This window comes from Leptodactylus fuscus, chromosome 4 (genome assembly GCF_031893055.1).
Source record: "Leptodactylus fuscus isolate aLepFus1 chromosome 4, aLepFus1.hap2, whole genome shotgun sequence".
NCBI classification, from domain to species: Eukaryota; Metazoa; Chordata; class Amphibia; order Anura; family Leptodactylidae; genus Leptodactylus; species Leptodactylus fuscus.
The window spans coordinates 194,716,836-194,725,201 of record NC_134268.1 but is presented as its reverse complement, the minus strand read 5'-3'; the positions used below and the strand labels follow the sequence as shown (position 1 = coordinate 194,725,201).

Sequence of the window (8,366 nt, the reverse complement as noted above, 5' to 3'; positions counted from 1 at the left end):
AGGTAGAGCGATTTCCGTATTTTTGAACATGAATATAGCCCTGCTGAGTGTCTGGACGCTGTTTACAACCGCTCCGTATCCGCCTATGACTATGGCGTATAATCCCGCGTCACTTGTTGCTAGGAGAACAGTTTCAATTGGGAGGAGATCCCAGCCGCGGCGAGGCTCCGCCCCCTCAGCGCCGCCGGACTTCCCCGTGACGTCAGCGGCGGTTCCCTGCGTCAGGCGCAGTGCGCTCCGGGCCGTGGCGTTCTTCCCAGCCCTCTTCACGACGTCCAATAGGTGGAGACAACGGAGGCGGGACTTCCGGCGGGCGCAGGAAGTTACACTGTGTCGGTTTTTTTTTCGTCCTCCTCCTTTTTACGGGATAGAAAAATTGTCGTGATAACTGCGGGCGTCCCGCCGCCGCCACAGCCAGCCCTCACCGTCTCGTCTCCCGCCCCGCTGCTCCTGGACGTCCGAGCTGTCCCTCACTGTGTACTCGGCTGTTCCCCTGCGGGCAGAGCACGGCGTGTGTCTGGTTTCTATTCCCGTCGTCACGGAGCGGACTCTTCGTTCTTCCTCCTCTCCCGCCCTCCCCGCCTGACAGCCGCCCGCCCACCCGAGCAGCCGAGGGGAAGAGTCCGAGAGAGGAGGGGGCCGAGGACTGCGAGGCGAGCAGGCCGAGACCTGACAGCAAGCAGCAGCAGGTGAGAGCGGCCCTCCTAACCCGCCCTGCCTCCTCCGGCCCAGACCTCCCCGCAGGGCTCCGCACTGGCCGGGGCCTCCCTGCCCTTCCCCCATTATCATCCACCCAGCCCCAGATCCCTGCTCGTGCCTCTCATTACAGACCCCTGGAGTCAACCCCTCATCCCTGGGGTGGCTGATAACAGCGGACAATACCAGTCATTTACATCCACTTATGTTGACATACTGCATTAGGTTTACTGCTGGATTTACCGTATGTGGAGGATTGTGCTCTACAGCCCAAGGAGGATTGGCCATCTTGGTCTCATAAACATAGACTTGAAGTACATGTAATATATATCGGATATATCAATAGGTAATTCATTTAGAAGATGATTGTAGGCCATGGGCATCAGAGACTGTATGTAATCCTGCAGCAAATACTCAGGGTGATCCACTATCATGCTCATCCTTCACTGGTGATCCACTGTAATCTGTATCATCTGAGTAATCCACCTCCTCCAATCAGGGTGATCCACTGTAATGTTCATCCTTCACTGGGGTGATCCACTGTAATCTGTATCATCTGAGTAATCCACCTCCTCCAATCAGGGTGATCCACTGTAATGTTCATCCTTCACTGGTGATCCACTGTAATCTATATCATCTAGGTAGTCCACATCCTCCAATCAGGGTGATCCACTGTAATCCACATTCTCCACCACATCGTCAGGGTGATCCACTATAACGTTCATCCTTCTCTACATCACCAGGGTGATCTACTATAATGCTCATGGTCACACACATCATCAGGGTGATCCACTATAATGCTCATCCTCCACTGGTGATCCACTGTAATCTATATCTTCTGGGTAATCCACATCCTCCAATCAGGGTGACCCATTGTAATCCACCTTCTCCACCACATCACCAGGTTGATCCACTATAGTGCTCATGGTCCACCACATCATCAGGGTGATCCACTGTAATCCACATTCTCCTCTACATAGGGGTGATCCACGATAACTCTCATCCTCCACCAAATTCCTGTGAATTGAGGGTAGATTTGTTACAATGGGATAATCACAGCCTCTAATGTTGCTAATAAGTGTCAGCGAGAGGCGGGTTTGTTACAATGTTATTGGTTTTCTCTGTCTAATTTTTTTTTTTTTTTGTTACATGTTATTTGTAAAACAAATACTGAGATTCTCAACAAGGCGAGATATCCTAAGAATATTTCCAGACAGGACAGAAATGTTGAATATTTTCAGTCACTGGATTTGCATGTGGCTGTTTTGCAGTGTTTTATAGTTATTAAAACATTTCATTTAATCTACCCAGCAAAAAATTTCCGTAGCCGAATCTGCACGTGACTTGACCTACGGCACAAATTTACAATCTATAGCGCGTCATTTGTACGCGTTTCCGGCTTGCACAGCAGATTTGTATTTGCAATTGACAGGGGGATATGTGTGGCCAAATAGCAAGCACTTGGTATGAGGGGTTTTACTGTGTGATGATATAGAAACGATGCAGGTTTTTCTTTTGCAGTATGTGTGAACATGTCCTAGCAGTAGTTGCTCCATGTGTTAGAAGTGCAGCACTTTGGCAGGTGATGAGTAATAGTAGTGAGGTTTCTTGGGTTGTATGTTAGACTTTTTTTTTTCCTATTATAGCTCTTGTAGTAGTTTTGCCACATCCGTCACCTGCAGCAGCAGCTACTACTGGGTAGTGTAGTGTAAGTTGCCATTCCACTGAGGCTATGACTATGTGTTATATATATGTGAATGTGCAGAGTAGGGGCTGGTCTTTTTAGTGAGTGAACCCCTCCTTATTCACAACTACTTGTCCTAATGGGCTGAAGGCCACAGATTATGGAAAGTTTTTGGTTGTTTTGTTGCAGATTTTTTTTTTTTTTTTTTTTTGAGGCAAAGCCCATAGGGGATGATGGAGGAGGAAGTTTAAGTGCTCTATTCAGGTTAACAATGTTATTGACTGTCACATGGCTGCACTTGAATTTAGCCATTCACATGACTTTTTTTTTTTTTGACAGTCCTAATGGACCATCAAAAGAAACAGGATGCCTTATTTTTATCCTTTTTCACAGATCCCTCAATAGACTGAAGTGTATGAGGGATCCTGATCCACGGATGCAGTACATGGCCACTGCTATTGGGCCCCCCCCCTCCCCTCCCTCCCTTCCCCTCCCTCCCCTCCCTCCCTTCCCCTCCCTCCCCTCCCTCCCTATCAGTATGTCTTTGTAGAATGGGAGGAAATCCACACAAACACGGAGAGAACATACAAACTCCTAGCAGGTGTTTCTCCTGGTCGGATTCGAACCCAGGACTCCAGCGCTGCAAGGCTACAGTGCTAACCACTGAGCCACTGTGTTGCCCCAGGAGTTGGTAATTTGGCCTACCAACTCCACAGCCCTGTTCCACTATTCTCCTGGTGCTCCCATTCCACCATGTACCAAGTCTCTTCTCTGTACATTCTGGTTCTGTCTCGACACACAGGAAATTTCCACTTAGCTAAGGTCTGGTCACATTGGTGACTTACAGTATGTCAGTCAGTAATTGACTAACCAGGCATTTCCAGTGTGTCGAAACAGCTGGCACCTGGCAAGCATCACATTGGCAATAGTGGGTGATTAGTGATGCCAGTACTACGTCTCTCATTATAACCTTTCTTGCCCAGGTTCTGAAACATTTCATCCCACAGGACAGACTTCTTAAAGAGGACCTTTCACCATCTCCACCAATTCTTAGAAGCTGTTAACTGATTCCAGCACAGTTGGAATTTTCTCTCTAGCCTCCACCCTTTCTGAGCAACAAGTGCAGTGAGTGTTGGTGCCTGATGTGCTATTTAGAAGTTATCTGGTTTCTATGATTGACCTCTCCTTATGGTATCACGGTGGTCGGACCCTTTCAGATCACTGATGCTGAGGTAGTGTAGGAGAGCTGCGCCGCTCACTGGCTATACAAATTGTAGCGGTGAGTGTAGGCAGCTCTGCCCCATAGACTTGGGGAGCAGCAATCATAGAAACCGGATAACCCCTTTAAGTCTGTAATATCAAAGGGCAGTGTCAGGCAAGGGGTCGTGATATGCCGGACTGAGCTCAGACACGACTATTAAATGATGAAAGATGATAGATTACAATGGGGAGGGGCATTACTAGAATCTCCCTAATATGACAGCTACGGTATAACAAAGCTACATTAGCAGAATACAGACACATTGGATGCAGCTTGAATTCTGCCCTGTACTGCTGCATAGCCTGACCACCTGTGTCGTCATGTAGGGTTGTATTACTGCTGTGGCACATAGTTACATAGTAGGTGAGACACAGATTCATAAAGTCCGAACTATAACCCTACAGTGTTGACACAGAGGACCCATGACATGTATATTGCCTTTCTTGCTCTTTGACGAGTAGAGAACATTTCTTGATACCGGCCCCTGGATAGGAACTGGGGCAGACTTAGCATATGAGCTGTTTCTGGCACTGTGTAAAAACTCATTAGCTTGATTGATGTGTGAAGAATATTTCCTTAAAATTTCACTGCCCATGATAAACACTTCAGACTAATACTCCAGACTGGCCCCGCGCCAGGTCCAACATGTTCTACGTGTGTTCATCTTGTGAGTAGGTTCACACATGGTGAGCGCGGGTTGTGTGGCTGAGAGTTGTAGAATGTAAAGAGAAATTCTGCAAAAATTGTTTGACTTGTGGTTTTTGAATCATTTAGCAAGCGTTTATTTTATTTTCACCCTGTAGCCTTAATGTGGGAACAGCAACGTGCTGCAAAATGTCCGCCCATCCCTGCGCTGCACAGCGAGCAAGATGTAACGTTTGGTCTCTCCGGATGTAGACGCCTCAAAGAAAGGCCAATTAAATACATCTGTATGGTATATATACATGGAAAATAGATCAATGGCCAAATTATTTGACACAAGCCCCACACCCTTATCTTATAGAAATGAGTATTAAGTTCTTAGGGTCCATTCACACGGAGTAAAGCGGCGCTGATTCTGGCATGATACCTCGCGGCAGAATCAGCTCTGATAAAGACTCCTATTGACTTCAATGGGTTCAGTCTTCCGCACAGAACACACTGAAGTCAATGGGAGGCTTTTTAACCCATTGATTTCAATGTGTTTCGCGCGGAAGATGAAACCCAATGAAGTCAATGGGAAGCTTAATATCGGCGCTGATTCTGCCGCGAGTTATCGTGCCAGAATCAGCACCACTTTACTCCGTGTGATTGGACCCTTAAAAAGAAGTCTGTCACCAGTGTGAAGCTTATTAATCCAGCACTATAGATGGGTTAGGCTCGCCTGAATGTTACATCCTTTTTCCCCATAAAATTTGTGCCTTCGTTACCAAGACATATTTTTTATTTTTTTATTATTATTTTATTTTTTACAATTTGCAAATGAGCTTTCCGGAGCCCCCAGGGTGGATCTGTGGCTGCAAACGTGAGTGCTCATTTGCATATTGTGAGATTTATTCATAGTGCGCTACAGATGCATACATTTCTTGGTGGGGGGAGGCCTTTACAATTCAGGTGAGTCTGATCTATCTGTAGTGCTAGTTTAATATGATTCCACTGCTGACAGACTCCCTCTAAAACACTGATTTCCACACGGTATATTGTGTGTCTTACATCGCAATATTACTGTACTGTTGGAGGAAAACATGTTGGAATTTATTATTTATTTTAAATACCGATCACTTATTTGTTTGGCCAATACTAAGTTAGACATTTGTTGTGTTGCTCGAGGCAGAATTCTGGCGTAAGTTGCTTCCTTGTATAGGAAATCAATTTAAACTAATTTTTGATTAATTTGTGCCAGATTGAAGCGATGCTTGTGCCTTGATGAATATTTATCAAAAGGGGGGTGGTGTTTTTGTTTCCATTCATTAAAGAATTTGCTGTTCTGAAGGACATAACTAGGAAAGGGAAGATGTTTAAGAAGAACAAAAACCCAAACACTTGTCCTATGCCCCACTGTCCGATCCATAGCTTGCCATTAGAGATGAGCGAGTAGTATTCGATCGAATACCTCCCCTGCATATTGGTGTGCCAGGGAAAGGTGGGAGGGGCATACCGCGTGGTATTCGACCAATTACACCAACTGTGCAGGGGAGGTATTCAATTGAATACCACTGGCTCATCTCTACGTGCCATGTGTTGTCTTCAGTGTCTTGCTCCCTATGTAGTTGCTGCAGTCACTCACTGGCCAATGGTCGTATGCAGGTGGTTGGTTATGGTCATCGCCGCACAGGTCCTGCCTGGAGACCAACTACCTGCACGACAGCCGAAATAAATGCAGAAAAACTTGCCAAGGTGTCTCCATTCACCACGACATGCAAAAAGTGCCCTGCTATTCAATAAACCCCCTGTAAGTGCCTGAGGAAGGTGTCATGTCTCCTTGAAATGTGACATGACAGCGGGTTTGTGAGTTGTCGTCCTCTGCGTTCTCCATATTCTATGTAGGTAAGAGATGTGTGGGTATCTAAACTTGCAGCATGGAGAAGGATCAGGCATGTTGGATTTGAACATGCTCAGTTCCTTTTGGAGATGAGGAACCATCAGACGCTTGGCAGCAGGTTCTTCTCCTCTGCTCACTGACCGTACGCTTGGCCGAGTGTGCATATGTATTTGGGGTTTGGGTGGGGAATAGCTGCTTGTATGACTTGTGTGACTCATTGTGGGTTCTGTTATAAACTAAAATAGTGACGCAAATGTGGACGGGGCCTAATGTGACTTCCGTCTGCTATCATCAATTACTGTAATGAAACAAAGTATTAATAATAGGCAGCCTATTCCCGAGGGGTGGATGGTGTAAGCCCCAGTGTTACATTGATGGAAACAAGAATCTGACAGCACTATTGTGTGTATAGAAGTCTCTGACACGGCATGTGCGGTTTATGTTATTTTTTATTACGTTTAATTTCTGTATTCGATATTGTAAAGCTATGGAGATGGTGGGAATGAGCAGACTGACCCACCCTCATGGCTGTAACAGGGTTAGGTGTCCATTCGTGTGGATTATGTGGCCCAACTTCATTTCTATTTTTGGATGTTATGTCACTCTGTTTGTCACACAGGTTATACATATTTATGTGGAGCTCGGCTGGTTATCCCAACCTGTCATTATTTACTTTTCAGTATCTCCGTATTCCATTATCTGCATAGCACCGCTATGATGTCACCAGCCATGTGCCGGCCTGCGCAAACACCCAGTGATAATACAGCGTCTGCATAGAAAGATCTCAGCCAGGCCAGCAGGATTCTCAGCAAAGGGGTCTGGAGGTCACTTTTCTATAATGACTTATTATATACCATGGATGTCCGTCATGTACCAAAAATGTGCTGTATAGGATTAGGAAAACTTGTCTGCTTTCTTCCAAAAACGGTGCGACACTTGCCACGCTTGTTTTATGCTTATCAAACTCAGTTGCAATACTGAAGGTAGTCCCTAGACAGGTGCAGCCCTGTTTCTAATTCAGTAAAGCTCCTTTTCGGGTGAAGTTAAAACTTCGTGGTATTTTTATGCATTTTTTGGGGGGTTCTCAATTTTGCAAGTGAAAAACAATTGTGTGAAGAGTTACCTGGTTTGTAGAATTGAGGGATACTCTTCAGGATAGATTATCCATATTTGATTTGGGGAGCTTTTGTATACGGGACCCCTGCAGATCAGCTGTGCAGAGACGGCGCAGCTCTTGATTATGGTTACATATTGTGAGCCAGTACCTACACGCAACCAAATGCTGAGTATAAGTACTGCAACGCGGTCCCATTGACGTCCATGCACTGCCTACACTCACCACTTCAGCTTGGTATGTAAGCTTTACTGAGAGCCTTGGCTGCTTAACACCATGCTTGTGTTTTAGTGGTCCCAAAGAACCAGACAAGTTCCTCTTTAATGGGGTCGTCCGGCCCCCATACCAAACAGCTGTACAGAGCCAATTCCGTTACCCGTCCGATACACAATACATGGCTGGAAGCAGAAATCTCTGTCCATTGTATATATAGTATACAGACTGTGCCCTGTATCATGTACATCACGGTCGCTGAAAGTGTCTCTGTCCGTACAGGTGGGCTATCCATATTCCATCTGCTGGGGTCTGATACATAGGACAGGCCCTATAAAATTAAGCCTGTGCAAACCCCTCTAATATACAGAATACGCTCTATCAATACAACGTCAGTGCTAGTCGTTGGAGCGCTCCTTTAAATTTTGTTCAGCCATTTCTGGGAGTACCGAGAGACCATCCATACGGACGTCATTCCAAATCCCATATTGTTTGTTGCCCCGGTTTCTTTACCCATTCAGCGGTGCATAACTAAAGTGGTGGTTGGTATACTCCTAGGTAGATTAGTCTTTTCAGGATGGTCCTATTCCAAAAGATGACACTTTCCGAATGTATCGGCCCTCTGGTATTTGTGGAGTTGTCGAATATTGAAATATATTGTGAAATATCTGTGTTTAGTCCATAAGAAGTAATCTAATGCTCCGTGAGAGCTGTATACCTCCTGACCACTCACCACGTGGTGTCCTGTTCTCCCTAATACGGATCTCTACAATGCACGTGTCTCCGGAGCTGCCGATGTGAAGAAAATACTATTACTCTAATACAACAGTACATGGGCGAGAATATACTCCCATCTCCATATTGTGTAGAAATCCTC

The 8,366-nt window shown here is 45.8% G+C and overlaps 1 protein-coding gene across 1 annotated transcript in view; it reads left to right on the top strand.

The window, feature by feature from the left end:
* Nucleotides 1-304: 304 nt before the first annotated feature.
* The window catches only part of LARP4B (La ribonucleoprotein 4B), a 57,796-nt gene continuing 49,734 nt past the window's right edge, over nt 305-8,366 (top strand). The window contains exon 1 of the mRNA XM_075271573.1: nt 305-689. The gene's annotated coding sequence lies outside the window, so the exon portion shown is untranslated. The remainder of the gene's footprint in view (nt 690-8,366) is intronic.